This window comes from Rhinolophus sinicus, chromosome 8, assembly GCF_057876585.1.
Source record: "Rhinolophus sinicus isolate RSI-liver-muscle chromosome 8, RSI-T2T, whole genome shotgun sequence".
Taxonomy (NCBI): domain Eukaryota; kingdom Metazoa; phylum Chordata; class Mammalia; order Chiroptera; family Rhinolophidae; genus Rhinolophus; species Rhinolophus sinicus.
The window spans coordinates 72898697-72925855 of NC_142508.1; the positions used below are offsets into that span (position 1 = coordinate 72898697).

General features: G+C 47.3%; 1 protein-coding gene and 1 long non-coding RNA gene across 2 annotated transcripts in view; one reads left to right on the forward strand and one right to left on the reverse strand.

Moving 5' to 3' along the window:
* The window catches only part of NLRC5 (NLR family CARD domain containing 5), a 74875-nt gene extending 60347 nt beyond the window's left edge, over positions 1 to 14528 (reverse strand). Inside the window, exon 1 of the mRNA XM_019754160.3 lies at positions 14391 to 14528. The gene's annotated coding sequence lies outside the window, so the exon portion shown is untranslated. The remainder of the gene's footprint in view (positions 1 to 14390) is intronic.
* Positions 1285 to 12271, forward strand: LOC141567507 (uncharacterized). Its single transcript, XR_016022070.1, has 3 exons — positions 1285 to 1423; positions 4989 to 5060; positions 12133 to 12271. It is a non-coding gene; the product is annotated as an uncharacterized LOC141567507 (long non-coding RNA).
* Positions 14529 to 27159: the final 12631 nt, after the last annotated feature.

The window sequence follows — 27159 nt, forward strand, 5'->3', positions numbered from 1 at the left end:
CAGAGCCAAAATAATAAAACCTAATAAATTCTCAAGCCATCATATTTGCATTTTAGCATGGGCCTCTGGCCTTCAGTCCAAAGTGCCACCTAGGAAAACCACCAGTGCATCCCTGAAACAGGGTGTTCAAGCATGGCCCAGAGAGAGGCAGTGAAATGCCCAGGGTCACACAGCAGTGCCCAGAGGGAACCCAGGCACATGGATTTACAGCCCAGTGCTCTTGCTACTCCAGGTCCAGACTGCAAGAGGGAAAAGGGCAGGGGTGTGCCTGGAGGCCTTGTTGGGGTGCTGGTCTCACTGAGGGGTCTGCACGGAGGTTTACTCCACCCTGGCTTCAATTCAATTCAGTTCAATTCCATTGCCCTCATCACTGTGCTCCTGGGGACTCTTTCCTGCCACCCTGGCAGTGCCATTGGTGTAGAGGTTACAGGGGGAAGTGGAGAACTCAGATCCAGTTGCCTAACTGCAGCCCCAGGGCCTTTGCCCTGGTTGTTCCCTTTGTCTGGAGAGACCCTACCTCCAGTCCACACACATGCACACGTGTACCCATGCTAACATACATGCATGCAAGAGCATGTATGTCCATGCGTGCACACATGTACAGCCAGAGTTACCTCTAAGACTCAGCTCTGGTCTGGGCTCATTTCCATCTACACTTCCCCTCAGCTTCCCACCACCTCCAAAGTAAAGTTGTGCCATGTTAATATGACTTCTACGTCAGGTGTCCAGGAAAAGTTCAGAAGATGAATAAACAAATGGTCCCTCACCATCTGGTTTCTGGCCCCCACTGGGCCCTCACACACCTGTGACAACGCTCAGAGCCCCGCCTGCCATCCTCTTTCACAATGCCCTGATGACTTGCTCTGACTTGCACATTCCCCTCACTCTACCTCAAACACCCTTCCCCTTTTTTCCCACCTTGCAAACTCCTCGTTCTCCTTCCGGACCCAGCTCTTGTTCCCTTCTCAGGGAAATCAGTCTTCCTGGCTGCCTTCCCAACCAAGTCACGGCCCCACCACTGGGCTTCAGTCCTTTTTCTGCCATTGCAGGTCTGACCATTCTGCACTGTCATTTCCTCTGGGTGGGCCAGCTTCCCTCAGCATTCTGGGAACACCACAAATACCTTGACACGAGGGCCCTGGGTTTGAGTCTCTCTTACTTACCAACTGTGGGACTTTGGTCAGGTTACTTTGTCTCTTGGTTTCTCAGTGTCCTCAACTATAAAATGGGGATGCTGTAGCTCAGACGCTAGAAGCAGAGCCCAAGACAGGGTTGTCTGTAAACGTTACTTATTGAGGGGTAAGGGACACAGGACAGGGTAGAGGAAGAAGCTAAGCAAAGATGGAGTTTCAGGAAGAGTCTAGTTTCATCCTGACCCATGGGGAACTCTGGAGTGTGACACCACAGTTTGTCCTGCCAAGAGGTAAGGCACTGGGCCGTTATATCGCGACATCTGTTAGTCACTGGCTCTGAGCCATGTCCAGCAGTGGGGGGAGGGCGGGGTGATGGCCCAGTCATCTCTGCCAGAGGCAATTCCTGTCAGCCTCAAAAATCCGTCTCCTTTGAGGAAGGGAGCGGCTGAGGGCCCACACCCACAGTGGATGGGGGTAGGTGCACTGGCCTGTTAGGGGGATCCAGCAGAGGTGAGAGAGCGCCAATCGGTGTGCTATAGGGGTAATAGTAATCTCTAGCTGGCGAGGTTGTTGGGAGATGAGGAGGCAAAATCCCTGATGGCATCTGGTGCATGAGAAAAGCTCAATACCTGTTACGAGTAGCTATTATTACCAGTGGTGTTACTGTTGCCGAGTACAGTGGTGTTTACTGTACCCTAGGGTAGGGTACAAAGAAGGAAGGGAGGGGTGGAGGAGAGGATATGACTTGAGTCACAGAATTCTGGCTACTGTTGCTTTCGGTTTTCCCTCTTCCTGATTTCCAGGCTTGGATTAAGGGGGAGTTTCCGTGAAGCTGTGTGTTAAGGAGACAGGAGCTGACAGATCCCCTGGCTTGTTGGCACCTGTTTCTTCATCTCTATCTGCAAGGGAGACACCACCTTCCCTACCTGTTCCCAGGCTTTCTGGGAGGTTCAGGTGGTGGAGAAAGGCCTGCGGGAGGCCGGAAACCCTGTCCCCATGGCAGACCCTGACTTCCATCCCTGGCTCCTGGGCCATGGTGAAAGAAGTGAAGGCAGAGAGGGCTGCAGACAGGCAGTAGGGCGAGAGGGACAGAACAAGAAGCCTGAAAGTGCTAACCTCAGGCTTAGAAAGGATGTGGTTGGTTAGCAGGAGCAATAAGAAAATCACCCCAGGTCACGAGTCACTGCATACATTTGGACAGAAATATAATATCTTTGAAAAAGAAAAAGGAATGCGCCATTGAAGGTGGTTTCTCAGGACTGAGAGGACAGGTCAGGACCCTGGGGTGGACCGGCACCCACAGAATCCCTCAAGCCCTCTCAGAATCCTCCACGCCGAGGCCTGCGAGGGCTGATAACAGAGAACCCAGGGCCTCCGCCTTCCCTTGGGGTTGCAAATTATAGTCTGAGGCTTTGGAGGACGCCTGAGTCTAGATGCCCACAAGGACAGAGCTGGAATAGTCCCGACTGTGGGGTCCATGCCAGGACCACTTTACCGATGGGGAAACAGAGGCCCTGAGAGGGAAAGGCCTTTCTGGCACTCTCAGCAAATAAGAAGCAAAGGCAGAGCCAGACTGACCCAGCGGGCTCTTTCTGGAAGGCCCATGCATCCCCACCCCAGAAATCACCCTCCTTTCACAGGGGCCCATGGAGTGTACCTTTAGGGAGACGTTAGCAGTCATTTCCTCCCTCACCTGGCAGAGTAGGCAAGAGGGGTCCTTGACACAGCACATTTCCATGGGGAATGATGCTGGAAGGGCCGACTGTTCCTTTCAAAACCCTCACAATGACAGTGTCCTGTAGGACTTAAAGTGCATGGTCTTGTGCTTTACCGAGGCTCCCAGCAGGAAGAGGACCTGCCCAGTTCACTAGCTAGAGAGTCACAGAGTTGGGAGTTGAACAAATGCCTCCTTGCCTTGAAGCTCTCTCGGGGCGGAAGGGGCTCCAGAGAAAGCCAAGCAATCCATGTCTACACTCTGGGCTCAGACCTGGGCCTGCATGGTCCCTGTTCCAAATTCGACAAGGCCGCTCTTTTCTTGTCACTGAAACCTGGGAATCTGGGTAACAGCCCTCATCGCTAGACTCTAAATCGCCTCCTTCATGACAGCCACCTTCCTGCTGGAAAGGTTTTGACTTTCCACCAAAGGACCCCCTGGGGTCTCCATATGCACCCTCCTCTGGGTCCAGGGTGCCCTAGAGCCAGCCCTGGCCTGGCTAGGGCAGCAGGTGTCCAGGTAGTGGCCTCTCGGGCTCAGCCCTGGCAGTTTGGGCCCAGCACCTACAGGAAATGACTGGTGAGGCTTCCATGGTAAGGATCCTGCTCCACTTGGTCCTGCCTCCAGAGGCCTCTCCCTGGGTTTGCCAGGCTGGTGGTTCTCAAACTTGTTTACACATTAGAATCATCTGGGAGTGACTCTAATCTAATCATGAACAGGCCACACCCCAGACCAATCACAACACAGTCTCTGGGGGTAGAAGGCAGGCATCAGTACTTTTAGAAGTTCCCCACGTGATTCTGATGTGTTAACAAGAATGGGAGCTATTGTTCTAGGCCACCATGACACCCGGCTCTCCATTCCCAGTAGGGAGACTGGTTCTGTGCTCCCTTGCACCTGGCGCCCTGCCTCACCAGCAAACCAAAGCCAAGTGCTTCCTGCCCTCTGTGAGGCTGCGGATGGAAAGGCCCCGGAAGTGGCTATATTTAGATGAGACCCTGAGGTTGTTTCCGGATGACTAACACTCACCCTGCACCCCCTCACTAAGTTGGGAGTCCATCTCTGCCTCTGGCCTGTTCCTTGACCCCTCGTGCCCCATCTCTGTGGCTCTGCCAACTCCTCTCACACAAGTCCTGGCTCAGCCTACCCAAACCAAACCAAAAATGAAACTAAGGTTTGGAAATCCCCTCTATCTCCCATGTCCAGGATCCCAGAAGAATCTTGTGCTGGTTTTGAAGTTTGTGGGGCTGAGAGAGGGGCAGGTAGAAGAAGGCTCCGGATGTAAAGGAGAGAAGTTGGATCCTAAAGTTCAGATCCACAGCCTGGAAACTGGTCTGCCCACTTTGAATAGCAAATTAGCAGTGACTTCTAAAACTTAAAGTACACCCCCACCCCTTGATTCCAGAGCCAAACTGCTCAGCAGAAAGCCAATGGCTTGTGAGATAAGGGAATTGTACAGCAATGTCTGATTTGGTGTGACCACTGGATTATGGGCATGAAGCCCATTTGATTCTGTGTTGACACAGTTGAATTCTTAAGCTATACGGTATTATTGCATAAACAAGACACAGTGTATAATGAGACGCACAATATGATGTCATTTGTCTTAAAAATACACAAACAAACAAAAAACAGACAATACTATGTTTCTTCTCACAGATCTACAGTAACAGGTGTTTACAACTTAGAGGTTAAAATAACTTAGAATTTTGGAGCCAGGCTGTCTAGGTTTGGGACGAACCTTTCCACCACTGGCAGGCTGTGTGGTGTCAAGCAAGTAATGTAGCCTCTCTGGGCCTCAATAGTCTCATCTGTAAAATGAGGATAATAACAGCACCTACCTCACAGGGTTGTTGTGGGCTTAAATGAGTTACTACATGTAGATCACTTAAAACAGGGCCTGGCTGTTAGTGAGCCCGATATAAGTATTATTTTTAATATCTAAAGGCTTAGATACAGTTCTGGAGGCAACACGTCAAACTGGTTATCTGATACTTGGAAAGGATAGACTTGGGGTAGGGAGCAGTAGTAACAGAGATTCCAGCCTCATGTATAAGGTGTTTCGCTTTCTGCAAGGAGACTTTAGTCCTGTATTACCTGTGTGGTTCAAAATAAACACTTTTTTTTTTTTTTTTTTCCAGTGAAAGAAGACAGAATATCAATGACCAGAAAGCTAGGCCTTTTAAAGTTAGAAGAGGAATTTTGCTTCTGGAGTGAGTATCTGAATCACTTCCTCCCGTGCTAGCCCACAGTGACCAAATACATAAAACATGGGCAAAAGAAAGGCTTGGGGTGAGCGGGGAAGGGGGATTGGTAGGCTGGAACCTCAGTTCTGAGCTCCACTGCCCCAAACTTGCTGGGTGACACCAGGCAAGTCCCTGCCCTCTCTGAGCCATGGTTAACTTGTTTATCAGGCGAGCCTATATCACAGGGACCTGCAGAGCTGATGAAAGAGTCTTTGGGGTAAGGAGCCCAGCAAAATATATAAGCAAAAACCGACATAACTGAAGGGAGAAATAGATAGTAGTTTTACAATAAAAGTTAGAGACTTTGAGACTTACTCACAGTAATGGATAGAACAACCAGAGAAAATAACTGAGGTGGTAGAGGACTTAATACAACAAACCAATTAGATCTAACAGACATTTACAGAATACTCTATCCAATAACAACAGCATGCACATTCTTTTCAAGGGCACATGTGACATTTTCCAAGATAGACCAGATGTTAGGCCACAAATTAAGTCTCAATAGATTTTAAAAGATAGATATCATACAAAGTATCTTCTCTGACCACAATGGGATAAGTTAGAAATCAATACTGCAAAGAAAACCAGAAAACTCACAAAATTATAAAAATTAAAGAACACAATTTTAAACAACCAATAGGTCAAAGATGAAATAACAAGGAAAAATAGAAAATACTTGAGTGAAATAGATGAGTGAAAAAAAACACAACATACCAAAACTTATGGGACACAGTGAAAGCATTGTTAAAGGGAATATTTACAGCTATAAATGCTTACATTAAAAACAAGAATGAAGGGAGGCCAGTTAGCTCAGTTGGTTAGAGCGCGGTGCTCTTAACAACAGGTTGCTGGTTCGTTCCCTACATGGGCCACTGTGAGCTGCACCCTCCACAACTAGATTCAAACAACTACTTGACTTGGAGCTAGTGGGTCTTGGAAAAACACACCTAAAATAAAACTAAAAGTTTTTTTAAAAAATCACTAATTTCTGAATGATAATATCTTAATATATAATTTAAAAAAAAACCAAATAAGAATGATCTCAAATCAACAACCTAACTTTACAACTTAAGGAACTAGAAAAGAAGAACAAACAACCCAAAGCTAGCAGGAGGAACGAAATAAAGATTAGAGTAGAGATAAGTGAAATGGAGACTAGAAAAACAATAGAGAAAATCAATGAATCAAAAGTTGGTTCTTCAAAAACATTAACAAAATTGACAAACCTTTAGGTAGATGAACTGAAAAAAGGGAGAAAACTCAAATTACTAAAATCAGAAATGAAAGTGGGGACATTACTACCAATTCCAGAGAAATAAAAAGGACTATAAAAGAGTACTATGAACAGTTGTAAGCCAACAAATTGGATAACCTAGATGAAATAGAAACTATCCTAGAAACACAAAACCTACGAACGCTAGGTCACAAAAAAGTGGAAAACTTGAATATACCTATAACTAGTAAGAGGATGAATCATCAATTAAAAAACCTCTCAAAAAAGAAAATCCCTACACCTGATGGCTTCACTAGTAAATTCTACCAAAACATTTAAAAAAGAACTAATACCAATCCTTCTCAAATTTTTCCAAAATTGAAGAGGAGAAACACTTCCTAAATCATTCTAGGAGGCCAACATCACCCTGATACCAAAGCTAGACAAAGACACTACAAGAAAACTACAGACTAATATCTTTTATGATCATTGATGAAAAAATCCTCAACAAAATACTAGCAAAATGAAATCAGAAGCCTATTAAAAATAGTATATACCATGATCAAGGGATTTATTCCTGCAATGCAAGAATAATTCAACATATGAACATTGATCAATGTAATACATCACATGAAGAAAATTAAGGGAAAAAACACATGATCATCTCAATTGATGCAGAAAAATCATTTGGCAAAATTCAACACTCTTTCATGATAAACAAACAAACAAACAAACACCAAAGTAGAACTAGAAGGAAACTACCTTCACATAAGAAAAGACATGAAAAACCTACAGCAAACATACTCAGTAGTGGTGAAAGATTGAAAGCTTTTCCTCTAAGATCAGGAACAAGGCAAGGATGCCTACTTTTACCACTTCTATTCAACAAAGTACTGGAAGTTCTACCCAGAGCCGTTAAGCAAGAAAAAGAAATAAAATTCATCCAAATTGGAAAGGGAGAAGTAAAATTGTCTCTGTTTGCCGATGATATAATCTTGTATTATAGAAAACTCTACAGACTCCACAAAAATGTTGCTAGAACTAATAAATGAATTCACCGAAGTAGCAGGATACAAAGTGAACATGCAAAAATCAGTTGCATTTCTATACACAAAAAATGAACAATCTGCAAAGAAAATTACAAAAAAAACAACTCAATTTACAATAGCGTCAAAAAGAAAAAAATACTTTGGAATTTAACCAAGAAGGTGAAAGACTTGTACAATGAAAACACTGATGGAAGAAATTTAAAAAGATGTAAATAAACAGGACATAAATAAATGAAAACACATCCCACGTTCATGGATTAGAAGACGTAATATTGTCAAAATGACAATATTACCCAAAGCAACCTACAGATTCAGGGCAATCCCAATGACACTCTTTTGAGAAATAGAAAAACGCACCCTAAAGTTCATATGGAATTTTAAGGGACCCTAAATAAATAAACACTCTTGAAAAAGAACAAAACTGGAGGACTCATACTTTCTGATTTCAAAACTTACTACAAAACTATAGTAATCTGAACAGTGTGGTATTGACATAAAGACAGACATATAAACGAGTGGAGTAGAATAGAGAGCCCAGAAATAAACTCTCACATATACAGTCAAATGATTTTTGACAAGGGTGCCAAGGCCATTCAATGGGGAAAGGACAGTCTTTTCAACAAATGGTGCTGAGAAAACTGATATCCACATGCAAAAGAATGAGACTGAACCCTTACCTAACACCATACACAAAAACAAACTCAAAATGGATCAAGACCCTAAATTTAAGACCCAAACAATAAACTGTTAGAAGCAAACATAGGATGAAAGCTCGTGACATTGGATTTGGCAATGATTTCTTAGAAATGACACCAAAAGGCACAGACAACAACAAAAATAGACAAATTGGACTTCATGAGAATTACAAAATTTATACATCAAAAGACACTATTCACAGAGTAAAAAGGCAACCCACAAAATGGGAGAAAATATTTGGAAAACATATATCTGATAAGGGATTAACATCCAGAATATAGAGAGCGCTCCTAAAACGCCAACAACAAAAAACAAACAGGCTGATTAAAAAAGGGACAAATGAGAAAAAAAAAAGGGACAAAGGACTTGAACAAACATTTCTCCAAAGGCATATGAATGGCCAATAAGCACATGAAAAGATGCTCAACATCGCTGACCTTTAGGGAAATGCTAATCAAAACTACAATGAGATACCACCTCACACCCATTTATGGCTACTATAAAACACACAAACAAACAAACAACCTAAAAACAGAAAATAAGTGCTGCGACAAAGTGGAGAAATCGCAGCACTTGTGCACTGTTGGTGGGAATGTAAAATTGTATGGCCACTATGGAAAACAGTATGTAGTTTCCGCAAAAAAATTTAAAATAGAATTACTGTGTGATTTAGCAATTCCACTTCTGGGTATATACCCCAAAGAACTGAAAGTAGGCTCTTGAAGAGGGAATTGTACAAGCACATTCATAGCAGCATTATTCACAATAGGTAAAACACGGAAACAATGCAAGTGTCCACAGATGAATAAATGGGTAAGCAAAATGTGGTGTAGTCATACAATGTAATTTACTCAGCCTTAAAGAGGAAGGAAATTCTGACACATGACACCTGCTACCACATGGATGAACCTTGAGGACATTATGCTAAGTGAAATAAACCAGACACAAAACGACAAATCCTGTATGATTCCACTTACTATATGAGGTACTTAGAGTAGTCAAACTCAGGGAGACAGAAAGTAGAGTGGTGGTTGCCAGAGGGTGGCGAATGGGAAGAAAGGAAAGTTATTGGGTAATGGGCATCGAATTTCGGTTTTACAAGATGAAAAGTGTTGTGAGGATGGATGGTGGTGATGGCGTCACAACAATGTGTTTAAATGTACTTATACACCACTGAACTGTACACTTAAAAATTGTTAGGATGGTAAATTTTATGTGATGTGTATTTTAACACAATAAAAGAATACCGTCCACATATCCCTTTAGAAGTCCACTTTGAGAAGCTAGACTAAGGAAACAACCCAGAATGTGAGCAAATCTCTAGTTACTACGATTCTCACCACAATGTTGGATGTCAGCAGGGGCATTCTTTCCTGAGGAACTGGCTGAGATGCCAAGCCACCTGAAACACCATGGCCTGGAAAGCCATCTCCCCACAGGGGAGGGCGTGGAATGTTATAATGGCACAGTCTCCTCTGACAGGACTCCTGCTACACGTCCAGCCCTTTGTTCAATTACATGTGAACAATTCACTCCCAGGAAGCACTGCGAGCACAGCTGACTCTAAACAACTCCTTCTCCCCTCTCCTCTCCTCTCTCCCCTCCTCTTTTCGTGCCCCCATGGCCTCTGCCTGGTTCCCTCTTCCTCCAGACATCACCATGTCCATGGCTCCCTGCCTCACTCCCCTTGTGAGAAGGCCACGCCTGACCCTCTATTCCAAACACAGCCCACCCCCCCGCCCCCCGTCCACTCACTTGCTTCATCTTTCTTCACTGCAGTCACCACCACCTGACACCTACTACACGTCTTTAGGTACTTGTTTATTGTCTGTTCCGATTGGCACATTAGCTCTATGGGGCGGGGACTTGGTTGTGTTTCCGGCTATAGTCCAGGACTTAGCACAGGGCCTGGCATGTTGTAGAAACTCAGCAGATGTGTGCTGAGAAGGTTGATGATTGCAGGGCGGAGCCCGAGTCAGACTGCGTTGTCAGTTCCCACCTCATGGAGTGGGGGCACCACAGATGGAAAATGCCCTTTGGCCACCCTACCCCCAGGGAGTTTCTAGGGATCTTCTCCCAGTGTGGCCACACCTTCCTCCACTTCTCCCCCTCCTCCCTTCTCTCCTCCTGCCTTCCTTTCAGGAGCAATATAGCACCCCCATCCCTTGTACATGCTCCATGCAGAGTCTGACCTGCCTGCCCCCACGTCCTGGCCCCTGCGGACCACTTTGCACACAGACCCCATTCACCTCAATCCTATCGAGGTGTTTTCCCCCAAATGCTTCCTTCCCTGAGAGGAATTCCGGTGAGAGCTATGAAAAGAAATAAAATGTTACATCTTGTTTTTCATATAAAACAGGAAACAGACCCTGCATAGCAGGAAAAAATGAGACCCAATCCAAATGTTGAACAACGATGGATATGGTTCAGCCATTCTATGGACAACAATGCAGCCACTTAAAATGATAGTATACTCTATTACAGACAGAGCTAATTTCCTTAACATGTAAAATGCTTTTACGGCTCAATAGGAAAAAGACCAACAACCCAATGGAAAAGTGTGCAATGGATATGAACAGTTACGGAAAAGGAACTACAAGTGACCGTGAAATATTTGAACAGATGCCCAACATCCTTCATGATAAAAGAAATGGGAAAAAATATACCATTTTTCATTGCCCAGTCTGCACTATGGAAAAGTCTGATAACACAAAAACACACCCTCTTTGTTGGAGAGGGTGTGGGAGTGAAAATTAGTACAATACTTGAGGCTAATTTGCCATATATCTCAAAATTCAAATCATATATTTCCCCTGACCTTACAAATCTATTCCTGGATGTTTTTCTTAAAGACTCATTCTCACATATGCAAAAATGATGCTTGAACACGGATATTCATTACAGCACTATTTGGAATAGCGAGAGACAGGAAACAACCTAAACACCCAACAATAATTAAATCAACGATGGAACAACCACACAGTGAAATATTATGTACTCGTTAAAAAGAAAAAAAGGGCCGATTTGTTTTGGTTTTTGTTCTGAAGTACAATGATTTCCAAATTACATTAAATTTTTAAAAAAGATTAAAAAATCATTATATATAGCATACTACCATTTGTGAGAAGGGGGGGAATTTGAGTCAACTTTACCCACCTCTCAAGGACCCAGGAAACCCCAGACGGCATGTGGGTTACATAATCACACTTTTTTTATGGGTAACAAGTCCCACATATAACCAAATGCTTGCCTGCCTCACCACTTACACCTGTTTTGAAATGCGGTAGACGGTGGCCTGAGGGACCAAAGAGGCACCAACAGCCAGACTGATCAATTCTTCACAGTTGATGGGTTTTTTTGTTTGTTTCTCCAATCATCTGGGTGCTTTCCTTGCAGACTGAGTTTCAGCCAAGGTAAACTGTGGGCTACCAGCCAACACTCAAAAACTAAATCCCGTAAAGAAAACCAATAGTTGGGCAGCCAGTTTGCTTAGTGTGGTTAGAGTGCAGTGCTCACAACACCAAGGTCGCCAGTTCGATTCCCACATGGGCCAGTGAGCTGTGCCCTCCACAACTAGATTGAAAAGAATGACTTGACATGGAGCTCATGGGTCCTGGAAAAACACACTGTTCCCCAATATTCCGCAATAAAACTTGAAAACAAAAAAGCGCAATAGTTTACATCCTGGGTATGCCTCCAAAAAGTTTTTACAAAGTATCTGCACTTAATCCTAACGACAACTCTGTGTAGAAGGCAGAGGAGAGATTCTGGGATGGCAAATTGGTGTCCTAGCTTTGTTACAGCTGTAAGAAAGAACCACAAACTGGGTGGATTAAAATGACGGAAATTCATTCTCTTATAATTCTGGAGGTCAGATGTCTGAAATCAAGGTGTCAGCAGGGCCGTGGTCCTCCTGAAACCTTTAGGGGAGGACCTTGTCTTCCCTCTTCCACTTCTAGTGGTTTCTGCCAATTCTTGGTGTTCTTGGCTCGCAGACATCATTCCAATCTCTGCCTCTCGTCACTTGGTATACTTCCTATGTGTCTCTACTTTCACATGCCCCTCTCCTCTCTTACAGGGACACCAGCCATACTGAATGAAGGGCCCATCTGCTCCAGCATGACGCATCTTAACTAATCACATCTGCTCTGAACTTATTTCCAAATAAGGTCACATTCTGAGGGTCCAGGGGTTAAAACTCCAACATATCTTTTTTAGGCACACAATTCAATCCATAACAGAATGGCAAAAACACACTAAGAAGTTTTGCTGAATTTTCCTCAAAGGGGAAGAGGGTATGTGTGTTGGGGCGTAGGGAGACTGACCCGGCCCTGCATACAACCAGTGACCTCTGTGTCTGGCAGAGGAACAAGCCTCAGCATATTGTGAAACTTTCAAAGAACTTTCCCTTTTGCTTGTCTGCTTTGATCAAGACTGCCTTGCTCCTCATGCTCGTGCGTTATTTGAGGTTGATCCTGCACGGGGCACACCTCCTACCTCATCTCATCCAACCCACGAAACACACTTTGAAGGACATAGCAGCATCCTCATTTTACAGATGAGAAACTGAGGTCGTGGGAGATGAAATACAGACATACCTCACTGCACGGTGAGTTGTTTTATTGCGCTCCGCAGACCCTGCGTTTTCATCAACATTGAGGCAAGACCCTCTACCAGCAAAACAGTTATAGCTCGCTGGGGGCTCAGATGATAGCTAGCATTTTTTAGCGATAAACTATTGTTTAATTAAGGCATGTACTTTTTTTTTAGACATAATGCTATTACACACTTAATAGGCTATAGTATAGCATAAACATAACTTTTCTGTGCACCAGGAAACCAAAAAATGCATGTGACTCGCTGTATTGCAGTGGTCTGGAATGAAACCTGCAATATCTCCGAGGTATGCCTGTAGTTAGTCCATGGTCATCCAGCAAATACAAGGTGCTGACAGCCTCGGTCTGTCTGTTTCTCATGCTGGGCGCCAGTCAAGCTGGTGCCCTGCTTGGAGACAAGACAGGTGGGCATAACCAATAGCCAGTTGGCACTGTAGTTCAGTAAGGTTTCAGGAAAGCACGCTGGATGGAGAGCTTGTACTGGGGAACCTGGATTTATCTTGAAGACATCAGCTTTACTTCTCCCTCTATTCTCCAGCAGGAGACCAAGCCTAGTGCTTTTCTGGATTTATTGCTTCTTAGAGGAGAGGAAAAGCAATTTGGAGAGATGGGCTCCAGGTTCTGGTGTAGGGTGTACCCCACTTCCTGCCGCTCCCAGGTTTGTGAGACTGAGAAGTACAGGTTTTCAAACTGCTTTTTAAAGTTTGTACTTTAAAAAGTCTGTACTTTTTAAAGTACAGAACCCCCAACTTTTCAAAGAGGAAAAATAAGAACCTAACATAAAATGGATGCAAATGGTGCTGAAGGGGGGTCAGGGGGCTCTCCCCCATCTCCCTAAATGGCCACCCCAGCAAACTCCAGGTGGCGGGGGAGAGAGAAATGGCTGAAAAAGACATGGAAATGCAGAAAGCAAGTAACCAAACGACACCCCTGTATTCACCTATTATGAGGTTAAGATGTTCATTAGAAATAGTCTGTGAAGTTGGACGTTAAGCAATTATTGTTAAAATGTTTAAAGTATGCTGATGGTATTGTGGTTATGTTTTCTATTTCCAGACTCCTTATCTTTTTGTACATTCTGAAATATTTCGGTTGAGATGCTGTGATGTCTGTTTGCCATTTGTTTCCGAGAGGGGTGTGGTAGAGATAAAGCCCTGGGTTAGTGACTGTTGAAGTGTAACGTAGTGGTTACACCGGGCTGCATTCTATCAAAACCAGCAAGTCCATATGGCTGCACCTGATTCTACTCCTTCTACTTTTGTATACGTTTGGAATTGTCCATAATAAAAAGTTATTTTTTTAGACTAAAAAGTCTGCATTGTGCATAATAAGCGGCGTAACTTCTGTAATTCTTTTAAAAGCAACTAAAAGTTGAAGCTCCGGGAGGTGACAGGAGCTTTCAAGGGTGAGGAGAGGGAGGGACGGGGAGCGCAGCCGGGGTCGCAACCCCCAACCCAGGTGACCCCGACTGCTTTCCCCTGCGGCTCACAACTCATCCTCCAAACTCCCCCAGGAAAGCAGGCTGCGCGCTGCCCCGGCCGCTGGCGCGCCATCTGTCCACCCGGTCATCAGTCTGTCCACCTCGTCCACCCCGCAGCCGTTGGGACCTCCTCCTCCAGAGCCCACGGGCACCCCCTGCTCCCCACTCTGTTGGGCATCTTCCAGCGCGCCACCTTTTTGGCCCCGCAGCCCCGCAGCCCCAACTGCACTCGGTACTCACCCGCTGCGCTCCTTTTGCTTCACAGCGCTCTGCAGGAAACTGAAAGCAGGCGCGGAGAGCTGCTGAGCCAACGCTTGGAGACTGCAGCCGCTGCTGGGAAATCACGTGGATTCTAGGTGCCAGCCCTGGCGTGGGTGCAGCGCAGTGTGGACTTAGGCGGGGTCGACCCACCTGCCACTCCAGGGCCCGCGCCCAGGCGCCTCCTGGCGCTGGGCGACTTTTGCCGACAGGACCCAGACACACCAGGGGTAGGATGGGGAGCGCTGGACCCTTTCGTGGATGCCCAACTGAGACAGAGGGGTACGGGTTGGCTCTCCACAGAGCGCATGTGGGAGGGGTTCAGGGAGCTTCAGGAGGCCCCCCGGCTGAGTGCAACTGTCCTTGCCTCCTTGGACACTGAGGAGGGACGGGACAGGATGGGAAAGAGGAGATGCTCTGTGCAGCAGGAGGAGACTAAGAACGGGTGGTCCTGTTTCCTGTCCTGCGTGCTCTTCAGGATGGAAGGAGGTAGAAGGGGATAACAGAAACTGGTCTCGTTAACAGCTCTTGGTCGTCTAACAGGTACCAAACACTAGCTACCGTTCATCTCATCTTACCTTCAAAACAACCCTAAAATGAAGGTGCAAGTATTACCCCATTTTACACATGAACAAACTGAGGCTCAGATAAAAGAAAGGTGACAGAACTTGCCCAAGTCACACAAGGGACACAAGACAGCCCTCTGCCAAGCTCTACCCCATCTCTCCTGGTGCTAAAATAAAGGCCAGGCCCCTCAGGCATCTTCATGATGTGGCCCCGATCTCATCTCATATCTCGCGCTCTCTCTCTCTCTCTCTCACTCTCCCCTCTCTGCTCTCCACTGGAGAAGTGTAGGGAGCAGGGGGCCCCAAGGAGTCCCGAGGTCAGGCCTTGCTATTGATCCTCTGAAAACCAGGAAAGTCCCCCAGCACTTGCGACTTTGGGGTCCTATGGGCACTTCCTCTTCGGGATTCTCCTTTATCCGTGTTCCCAACAATGACTTCCTGGTTGGTCAGGAATGAGCATGCACCAGGAGTTTCCCACATAGCTCACTTCCTCCACCTCTAAAATGAAACCATCATCAAAGCAAGATAGGGCTTCATCTGTGACAGTTGGGGTTATCTGCATTTTCACATTTTACAAATAGCCTAGAATGGCACTGCCCATCGACCAACAGCATCAGCACCACTCAGGAGGTATCTTGTTAGACATGCAGATTCTCAAGCCCCACCCTAGGCCTACCAAATCAGAAAGTCTGGGGGGACCCCAGGACTCTGTGTTTTAACAACTCCTGCGTATGATTCTGACGCATGCCACAGTTTGAGACCCACAGCACTAGGTAACTTTCAAACAGCTTCTTGAGTTATGAGCTATATAAGCACCTTCCCTAACCACCCATTTTCTCTTCATAGCGCCAGGCACAATTAGTGATTAATAGTCTTCTGTTTGGCTAGTTAGTTATTGCCTATCTCTGGCAATTAGACTATAAGCTTCCTGGAGTCAGGAACCATACAAGTGTGGCCCAGAGTGAAAACTCAACAGATACTGTTGAAAATACATACATACACATACACATACCTACATAAAAGTGCCAGGGCGCAGAAACTGTTGACTCTGGTATAAATGTGACATGTATGACCCTAACAAGTATCCGTCTGCTTCTGAAGTTCCTTCTGTACTATGACCCGGTGGGCTCTGGTGACCCTTGAGGCCTCCTGCTCTCTGCCATTTTAGTAGGGGCTCAGTTTAATGCCTCCCCAATCCAACCATTCCATACCAGTGCCAACAATGTCATCTCCTCCACACCCCAACCCCAAAGCCTTCTGTAGCTTCTCCTGCCTCCTTCTGGCCTTCAAGGCTCTATGATGCAATCTCAAGCTACCTCCTGGCCTGATATGCAACTCCTTCACCCCAAAACAACCCCTCCGCTCAGCCACACTGGGATTCCCCGAGCTCAGGTCCTATCGACATTCTTCCCCTGGCCAGGACACCCTTCCATGGCTCTCTTCCTGTCCTTTGAAGCCCAGTTAAAACCACCTTCTAGAAGCACTCCAACACACGGAAGTCTTGGTTATCAGAATCCTAAAAGGTGCTTCTGTCCATACCTAGACTCAAAGCAAGAAGGGAACCCCTCCGGAGCCAGAAACAAGGGGGCACTCCAGGAGAAGTCAGGGGAGGGGGAGTGAAACAGGACATTCCGGGAGAGGGGTTACAGGTGTTTGTCCTGGATTGGATCCGGGGGCAGAAAAAGGTTATCAGTGGAAAAACTGGTGAACTTCAAATCAAATTTGGAGTTTGGTTCAATGTCAGTGTAGTGACGTTCATCTCTTAGTCATGACAAATGAACTGTGGCTATGAATGACTGTGAATTTTTTTTCTTTATACTTTTCTCTATTTCCCATAAAGTGCCTGCATTACTTTAGTTTTCATGCATTAAGAAGTACCGAAGATACGCAAAAGGCATTAGGCATAGTACTTATTAGCAATTCCTTATGTACAATGACTAAATCAAACAAACTCTGAAACTTGCAAATTTTTTTCTTAAGTTTGTCAGCAAACCTGGCCTTTTGGATGGGAGGCTATTTATAGTATTTATCTTGCTTCACGTGAATATTCATATGTGGAGGAATATCCATGTATTTGATGGTGGGGTGCCACCCCAGATTCCATGGGGTTGTCCTGCAATATGCCCAGTGTACACGCACTGCCCTGCTTTTCTCAAACCCACATGATTCTGAATCAGGAAAGTCCTGTGTTCCCTAAAGGATACGGACAGGGGGCTGTGGAACCTATGTAACAAATACCACGTCCTACCACCCAGCTTAAGACATAAAATATTAGTAAAACTGCCGAAACCCCCATGCGTGTCCCCCTACGATCACTTGTATCACATGATTTTGGTCATCAGGACAGCCATGCTCTAGAAACAACCCACGGCAGCAGAGGTGGTGACAAGCATTTGGAGGTTTCAGAGGCCCACCTGTGGGTTGGGTGCCACGGTCCTTGCCTCCCTCCATACCCACCTACCTCTTCAAAAGTGTAAGCCACACAAGTTGCCTGCCTGGGCGTGGGACGGGGAATGACATCATCACGGAAGAAATGGCCATTACAGCTTTGTGCAGACAGGAGGTCTTGGGCATTGTGAGGCAGTGGACAGTGACTTGGGCCTGGTGGGTGGGGAAGCTGTGGAAAGCTGTGGGACACATGCAGGGGTCCCCTGGCTAGGACAGGGAGCTGTCAGAACAGCTGTGGCCACTTCCCCTGGAGATGGAAGGCATAAGGCCATCTTGGGGTTCCCACAGCTGGGAAAGGAAGCAGCAGCCTGGGGCAGTAACTGGGGCCCAGGCTGGGCTCTGAGGCTTGAGCCCTTGGCCCCATCCAACACTGATTTACCAGGGGCCCAGGTACAATTCTTGCTCTCTCTGGCCCTTGGTTTTCTCTTCCCTGTGATAGTGAAGCAATCCTTTGCCCTGCCCACCCCTCAGGGTGTGGTAAACATGCCTTTACTTAGCTTTTTGTGCCTTACCTTCCTCATCTGCATAATGGGGATAATAATAGTACCTACCTCGCAGGGTTGCTGTGAGGATTAAATGAGATAATCCATGTAAAGAGCTGAGAACAGGACATGCTGCATGGGAACCCTCCAAAACATACTGCTATTGCTTTTTTAAAAACAATATTCATGGAATACCAACTAGGCTTCAGCCCTAAACGTGGTAGAGACCATGTCTATTGGGAGAGCCAAATAGAGATGGGCTCTGTGTTCAGGAAGCTCAATGTTTATCAGATAATCCCAGACCTAAATGTAAAATGGCACCAGAGGAATATTTTAAAGGAGAGATGCACCAGGCTGTGGTTTGAGAGCCTCTGCGAGGGAATCTGACCTAGTCGGGGGCCGGGGAGGCTTTTCCTGAGGATGAGGCAGAATCAGATGGCGGAAGGGAGAGGGAGAGCATTCTGGGCACGTGCAAAGTCCCTGTGGAGGGAGCATGGCCAATGCAGGGAATGGGCAGGCAGCCAGGTTTTGGGGAGTGTGGCCTGAGATGGCCTGGGCAGGTTTGCAAGACCAGAGATTTGCAGACTGTTGGGCTGAGCTCAAGGAGACCTCACCCCATCAAACAACCAACGGCTGTCTTACAACAAACAGTTTCATTTAATACATAGCTGAGCTAAAAAAAAACAAAACAAAAAAACAGGGACAATCCCAGATACTGGAGACAAAAAAGGGAACTGAGAGCCCAAACTCTAAGTAAGGTGGATGTGGGTTCAAACCACACTAGTCTGGGGTTTGAACATACTCAGAAGGAAAGGAGTATGAGGCGGAGACGAAATGAAGACGTTCTCTCCTCAGAAAGAAAACACCTCCCCTCAGTAAAAATGAGATAAAACAACTTTACCCACCAAAGGAAGCCACAGGAGTGCTGGGTTAGAGGTGGGGAGGTATAAATTGAAAACCCAAATGCATGCATATGCAGCTCTGAAGTATACATTCATACTGACAGTCTGGTGCAGGACTTCCTGCACTGAGAAGTTAACGTAAAAACATGTCCGGACTAGGCCATGATGTAACCAGTGGGGTTCCTGGTATGAGCAAGGAGAACATCATTCTCTAAGGAAATGTAGAGAGTACAAGGAGTGGAGTATGTCCAAAGAAAGACAAAATTCCACTAAAGATGAACTTCCAAGTAACCACACATGAAACCACCAAGGAAATCATCTACCAGATGAGAGATCTAGCAACCACAACCAATAAGAGGACAAGCACCCTAAGGAACGGACATAATAAAACAACACAGAAGAAACAACAAAGGAACTGATTTTTCAATGACTAAAGAAATAGAGCCATAATGAAATCATCGGCCTGGGGATAGGGGAGAGAACAGACTTGAACTTAATAATAGAATTTCTAGAAATAAAAATTATTGATGTTAAGATGAAAAACTCAGTGAGTGAGTAAACAGAGTAGAGCTGTAAAAAGCAAGAGTGAATTGAAAGAGATATTTGAAGAAATGATCCAGAATTTAGCAGAGCTACAAACTATAAGAGAGCAACTAAGAGACATATAAAATGGGATGAGAAGGCCCAACATATGTCTAATAGAAATTCAAGAAGTTAAGAATGGAAAAAATAAAACAGGGACAACCTTTGGAGAGATAGTGACTGAGAAATTTCCAGAGGTGATAAAAGACATCAACCCTTAAACTGAACAATGACGCTGGGTCCAAAACAACTAGATTGAGAGGTAGATAGATAGGGACCAGAAAATGCAGGAGCCCAGATAAAGAGAATTTTGCCTTTATCCCAAGTCTCTTATCCTTGATGTGTTTTAAGCAGACACGTGAATGATTGATCAGTTTTGCTTCTTGAGGCTGCTGTAAGGAACAGCTTGCAGGGGATGTCAGGATACAAGGAGACCCACTAGGAAACTGTAGATGGGTCGCCACAGAGATAACGGTAGGCTGGCCTCAGGTAGAGATGGAGCCAGAGAAAAGGGGACAGACTCGAAGTATTGAGGACATGAAATGGACAGGACTCAGGAATGGGGATGAGGGAGAAGAGCAGGTCAAGGGCATGCCAAGATTCTGAGCTGCAGACCTGGAGGGCTAGAGACGTTCACAGCTGCATTCGTGGACTGGAAAGGGTAGGCTGCAGTTCATAGGGGAAGAGGACCAAACTCTATTGGAACAGGAGACACACAGCAGGCAGGTGAGTGAGTCAGGAGGACTGGGAGCAGGAAGACGAGGGAGGGGTTCTGTTGAGGGCACTGCCCAGCATTCTGGGAAGTAGGGGGCGAGGCTATTTGGAGAGGGAGGTGGGAGACAGACAGGAGGGAGCAGCTGGAAATTGGAAGGTGGGAGAGACTGGGGTTGCCATTGCTGTGGGTGGGGAAGTGGGTTGACCAGAGAGCTGAGGGAGGCTTACCCGGAAAGGGTGCGGGTCTGTCGGAGGTAGAGAATCACGGATTCTTAGTGAAACCTGGCACTAAGGAGTGGATGATGGACACCATTACCACTGGACAGAGCAGGCCGAGGCGGGGACCTCCAAGGAGCCTGCCTAAGGTTGGCTTTGGAATTAGAAGGAACCAACAGTCACATCCTATCTCTGGGGCCCTCTGATCCTGGGGTTGATCATGGGGTTCCAGCCCTCCACGAGTCCCTATGGCCTAGCTAATGCCTATCAGCAGGGCCATGGAGTGTCATCCTTGGGACATCAGGGCAGGGCACAAGCCCAGCTCTGCCACTTCCTAACAGCTGTGCTGTGTGTAAGTAAGGATCTTGAAAGTGCTTTACTCAGAAGGTTGTCAGAGGGTTGCAAAACGGAGGTAACAATAGGTACCACGGTATGAAGTAATATTCATAAAGCATTGAGCTCAGTGCCCCACACCTAGGAGCTTAGTGTAAGCTGTTGCTGTCATTGTTATTAGCTATGTGGGGGTTTCTGAAACAAGAACAGGACTGGGTGTGCGTGAGATAAAACCCAAGTTGGGGGTGGGCAGTTATCTCCTGAATTTCCTGGTTGGTGCAGAAGCCCTGGGTCTCTAGCGCTGCCTAAGAAGAGATGGAGAAAGGGGAGGGGTAAGCAGGAAGGTCACTCCTCAGAAGGAAACCGCAGGGAGAGGGCAGGGTGTCAGGGACTGGACTCCTTCCTATACTCAACCCCCAGGTGAGATTTGAGATGCTGTGGGAAGGGTGTGGTGCAGGGAACCCTTGGCCAGCTTCAGGAGGCATGTCTCAGGTCCCTGCTCTGCCACACACAGGCTGTGCACCTTTGGGCAAGTCACTTTCCCTCTATGAGTCTCAGTTTCCCCACTGCTTCAATGATAGGCATGGACAAAAGATCATGTAAGCATCTCTAGTGTAGCATCAGGTGAAGGGGACAGGCCTTGGAGTCATCCCTTATAAGCTGTGTGATCTTGGGCAAGGCATCTACTCTCTCTGAGCTTCAGGTTTTTTGTTTGCAAAATGGAGGTAACAATAGGACTCATCTCACAGGGTGAGTGTGACAAAGATAAATAAATGCAGCATATATATTAATATCAGCTTACATTTCCTGCCCACTATGTGCCAAGCTATATGGATTCAAGTACCCAGCACACAGTAGGCCACCCTGAATGTGGCCTTTAGTATTATTGCTCCAGCAAAGGGTTGTCTGGCACCTAGAGTTTCCTCTCCCTCTCCACCCTGGTTCCCATATGCACACATAGCATATGCACACATGGCTTCCCCAGCAGCCGGACCTGCCCCACTCACCTTGAACTCATTCCAGGGCAGGCTGAGCATGCGGTAGCCCTCCTGGAAGGTCAGCCTTGGCCAGGTGGTTGAGGACTTGCTCAGAGATTCAGAAATATAGCACACAGGAGTCCCCCAGCAGTCTGGGCGAGAAGGTGGGGAGAGAGAGATGTCTTCTGAAAACTTCTGTGGATGAAATTACTCTGGAGAAAGCTGGAGGCAGCCTGGACACCTGTGCTGTCCTTTCCAGTTATCCCTGCTGGGCCTCCAAGCCAGCTTCTGTGAACAACCGTGTTTCCCCGAAAATAAGCTCCAGTTAAAATCGTCAGCCAGACGGACGCATTTAGTATGTTATGACGATGTTCCAGAAGAAGATGACACGACTGTATTTGAATAAATGTAGATTGTTGTACATGAAAAAATAAGACATCCCCTGAAAATACACCCTAATGCATCTTTTGGAGTAAAAATTAATATAAGACCCGGTCTTATTTTCGAGGAAACACAGTACTGGGATGCTAGTAGATATGAGTTTCTCTTTCCTTCCTAACCTTTCTGTGCCTCAGTTTGCACGTACGTAAGAATGGGGTAATAACAAAATCTATCTCCTAGGGTTGGTTGTGAGGATTTAAACAATTATCTCATACAAAGGGCTTGGAAAATTGCTCGGCACAGAGCAAGTTCTCAGTAACTGTTAGAGATGATTTTTTCCAGCCTTTTAGGTGAAGGGGTGGGATTCCCCCAGGTCTGGCTGCCCACAGCCATGCCCTGTCTGGAGTTGACCCTGGAGGGGCAGCGGCCCCCCACGCCACCCTCCCACACTCTTAGGGCTCACGCTAACAGGATGGGGCAGAAGCAGAAATGGGAGCTACAGAGACTGTGTACTGACTCGCACTCCCCTTGGATCAGCAGCAGCTTCTGGAACAATGTGTAGCAGTCAGGGGCATCGGGACACACTGCCAAAGTTGCAGGCTGCAGAGTCCCCAACACCACATGGGTCAGCCTTGGCCTCTGGGCAGTGTCCGTGTGCTGCGCAGTCCGTGTGCTGCCAGCAGGAGCTTAGCCAGCTCTGCTCTCCCCCACCCCACAGACTTCCCAGGCTGAGCCTTCTTTGGTGGCCTCGGAACGCTCTGTGGGCATGGCCTGCCCTCTCCACTGAAGCCAATGCCTGGAGTCCAGCACCCTGCCTCCCCAGAAGGAGCAGGACACTTATTCAGCTGTGTGTTCATCTCAAAGTTGATAGACTGATCAACTTTCAACCTGCAAAGAGCCGAGGACCCAGAGGACCCTCATTCTGCCCTCAGCCCAGAGAAGGCCTGAGAGTGACACGTCAGCTGAGTGGGGACGCTTATCTGCAGGTGCATTCAAAGATCACAGATGCGTTCTGAATGGAGACATCAATGGACTGGTCTTTTACCAACTCTTCCCGGCTGCTGGCGATGGACAAGTGGCTGACCTGGATGCTGGGAGAACAAAGGGAAGTAAGGCAGAGCATCGTGGGGCCTCGGAAGGGGCACAGGGTGTTTTGTCACATCTCCACTTCTGTCAACCTCCCCTGCCAAGGGCCTAGAGTGGGCGAAACCTCATCTGTCCTCCTGGAGCTAAGAGTCCGGATGGAGAGTCATCCTTGCTGATGGGGTGATCCAGGAGTCCCAAGGAGCAAGGCCCCAGCTTTTCCTCAAGGACTGGTGATGGTGCCATAGACAGGATAATGCTCATCCCCCCAAAAGTCCACGTCCTCACCCACACCACCTGTGAATCTGTTACCTTGCAGGACAAAGGCACTTTGCAGATCTGATGAAGTTGAGGACCTTGAGGCTCAAGATTTCCCCAGATTACCCAGGTGGACCCAGTGTCATCACAAGGGTGGCTGACAGTGGAAGGGGGAGGCCAGAGAAGAGTGTCAGAGGGAGATGTGACTAGGGAAGAAGATCAGAGAGACGCAACATTGGCGGCATTGAAGGTGGATAGAGAGGGAATGAGCCAATGGATGGAGGAAGCTTCTAGAAACTAGGAAAAGCAAGGACACTGACTCTCTCTTAGAGCCTCTAGACAAAACACAGTGCTGCTGACATCTTGATTTTAACCCAGTGAGATTCTGACCTGTAAGACTTAGACCGGTGTGGTTTTAAGCCTCTACATTTGCGTTAATTTGTGACAGCAGCAAAAAGGAAACTGACACAGAGGGGTTTCTCTGAGGAGGCGACACCGAGTAAAGTGTGAAAGAGCTGAGCAGGATGGGTGGGAGTTTGGAGGGGGTCAGTGGGAGGCTGTCAGGACGGTGGTCTCAGCCGGGCCTGGGCAAGCCCTGAAAGCAGGTGAGGAATCAGGCCTTGTGTCTCAGGGGTGGGCACGATCAGATGTGAGTCTCAGTGAAGCCCCCAGAAGCGAAGACCAGAGGGCAGAAACTAGAGCAAGGAGGTAGGAGGTTGCTGGAACACAGGCACTCCGGATGCATTGCTGGGGCCAGCTGCAGCCTGCAGAACATGACACAGAAGCAGCTACTGTCCCAAGTATCTACCGTGTGACAAGGGCTGTGCTGAGGGTTTGCATGTATTTCTTAGTTTGAGCCTCACAACCACCCCTGTAAGGCGGTCACTATTATTGTCCCCACTGAACAGAGAGGAAACGGCTCTGACGAGGCTTAAAAGGCCTTCACAAAGCCGGGATTTGATCCCGGGTCTGTCCCAACCCAGATCCTGTGTATAAGCCACGGTCGTAGGCTGTGCCAGCAAGGAGAATCCAGGGGTACCTGTTATTTCCCTCTCTGTTCTGTTCAATTCTATTATGTTCCTTTTTGGGAGACTAGTATAAAGAATTCTCATTGCACCCATTACCCAGCTTCACCCAATATCAATCACGGCCAATCATATTTGATCTCTACTCCACCTATGTCTGTTTTGGATATCAGTTACATAGCAATGAAATCTATTCCATGGCTACCTGGTCTTAGGGAATTATTAAGGCTAATAATAGAAGATTTATTAAGGATAATATTTCTTTTAACTTTAGGCATCTTTGCCGTCTCTGACCTCTGTAACGTAGGTCTAGGATGGCTCATTTTAAGAAAGGGAACTGAAGCCCAAGGCCACACAGAGCGTGAAAGGCTGGGGCAGCCCCACTGGACCTGGGGCACCCCCACTTGAACCCCTGTGGCAGGAGATTATCCCACAGACGATAAAGCGGCATTCTAGCATCACCAGCGCCCTCTGGTGGCTATAAAACGTTTACACTGACTCCAGCACCAGGTGATCTGTGTAAAGCAGGATCGACTATATTGAGCCTGGTTTGTGGGGCCTGGGGAGGAGGAGGCTGGTTTTGGGAAAAAGATGAGGTCCGTAAAGAGTGCCTTTCCAACCCCTGGGGCCTCAGACAGACACACAGACTCCCACGGCTCCCATGCAGCCTGAGGGGCCCAGAAAGTGAATGTGTTTCAGGGACCAAGCTTTGTGCCAAGATCTGGGTTTTGGCACCTGAGCCGGCCTCACTGTGTGAACTCCAGGCTGCTTAACCTCTCTGAGCTCACGTGTCCTCGTTTGGTAAGCAGGGCTATCAGGGGGAAAGTAATGGATGTAAAATGAGATAGTGTTTGTAAAGGTTCCTGGCCCTCAGCAGAGCTTCAGCTCAAATCAAGTCAGGAGGAGACCCATTTTGCCAAGAAATCTTTCTCCCTTTACCCCAAATAAGACCCCCATCTGCCTAGGGCAGTGGAAAAGGGTCCTTCCAAGGCCTGAATCTTACTGGGGCTGTTGGAGTGGTTGATATACTCCAATAAATGCCCACGGGGCACTGGGGGGTGGTGGTGAAGAAGCGTGGCTGTGGGAAGGGGTGGGGTATAGGAGTACCAGGCTTCTGCCCCTGGTACCAAGTCAGGTGGACAGGCCTGACTTCTCTGGGCTGCCCTTCATCTCTGGGGGTGGGAGACAAGTGTCAGGTGACTTCTCCCAAACCCCAGATTGTCCACAGCCCTGGTTTGACTCATCTGCGCAGACCACCCTTGACTTGACCAAGGATCATATGGCTTCCTGCCCTTGACATCTGGGTAATTGCTTGGCTGGAAGGCTGTCTGATCACCTTGGTGGTCTCCTGGTCACCAAAGGGAGGGCCGTGGTGAGGGGCCCGGGCCAAGCCCCCTACCTCAGCCTTGGCCATTGCTCAGCCTCTCTGGGATGAGGGGTTAGACTGGGTGTAACCCTGTCTAAGCTAGATGGCTGTACTCAGGGGACACAGAGGGAGCCCTGTCCCCGGCCCCCAGCCCCAGGTCCGAGATCGGGTCATACCCCAGCCTCTGGATCCTGACACACAGGCGTGCCACGATCCTCGTCAAATGTCAGTTCCTGAGCCCAGCCACACAGTGAACCCAGCCTCACCCGGACCATGCTGTGACACCCTTCCCCCAAATACAGACTGAGTCTACCGTCCTGAGGCTCCCACTTTGGGATCTTCTGCTTCAGAGACCATTGCATTTAACCTCCCTGTGCCCTTATTGTATTGAGCAAGAGGCTGAGGCCCAGAGAGGGGAGGGGAGCTATCCAAGGCCACACAGCAGTCAGTGACAGAGTCTCCCCAGCCTGGGCTTTCTTCACCCCCAATGTGGGTGCTCAAGTCTTGGGACATTGACCAGCCCTCTCCCAGCACTTTTGCCTTCCTTAGAGGTTCCCAAACCCTCACCATCACTAACAGTCTGTCTTTGGGGCAGGATGAGGCGAGGGGCGCATAAGGAGAATACCCCCGGCCCCCGGATTGGCAACTTATCAAATCACTTGTTAGTCCTTCCACCCTAAAACAATCTTATTTTGAGCAGTGGGGAGGGAATCTTTCCTTTAGCAAGGCTTTTATCCCTCTGCACATTTCTTCATTCAACAAATATTCACGGAGCATCTATTCAATGGATGACCTCAGGCAGGGATGCAGCGGTAGGGGAACCAGATAGCCGCTGGCCCCTCCTCTCATAGGCCCATATTGTAGTGGGAGATACAGCAACGGTCTGAGGATCATGTATTGTGGTCTCACCCCCACGTCTCAGAACGAGGAGGCGATGTAACTATTTGCTAAATAATAAAATCCACTGTTCATTGAGCTCTTCTTATGGGCCTGCTGGACTGTGAACTCCTTGAGCCAGAATCTTGGCTGCATTGTATGCTTACGTATAATAGTAGGTGCTTGGCACGTATTAGGCCCTCAATAGAGTAGAAGTGCCAGGTGCTGTGCTGAGTTCTTCACGTGCCTTATCTTATTCCGTTCTCATGATAACCCTACAAGCAGCTATCATCCATTCCCTCCAGTTTATAGGTGAGGGGTCTGAGCTCAGAGAGGTGCAGTAAGTTATGACTCGTACAATGGGCCTCAGAGAGGCTGGCTCTGCTGCCGGGCCATTGGGCATCACTGTGGCAAAGCTACTTTTGGATGTCACCAAATCAGAGCCAGTTAACCTACCCCACTCCCCAGTTCCCACATCATTTATATCCCACCTATTCCGGCAAGCCCACCTAAGCCCACTTCCTCGAATGGGAAGAATTTAT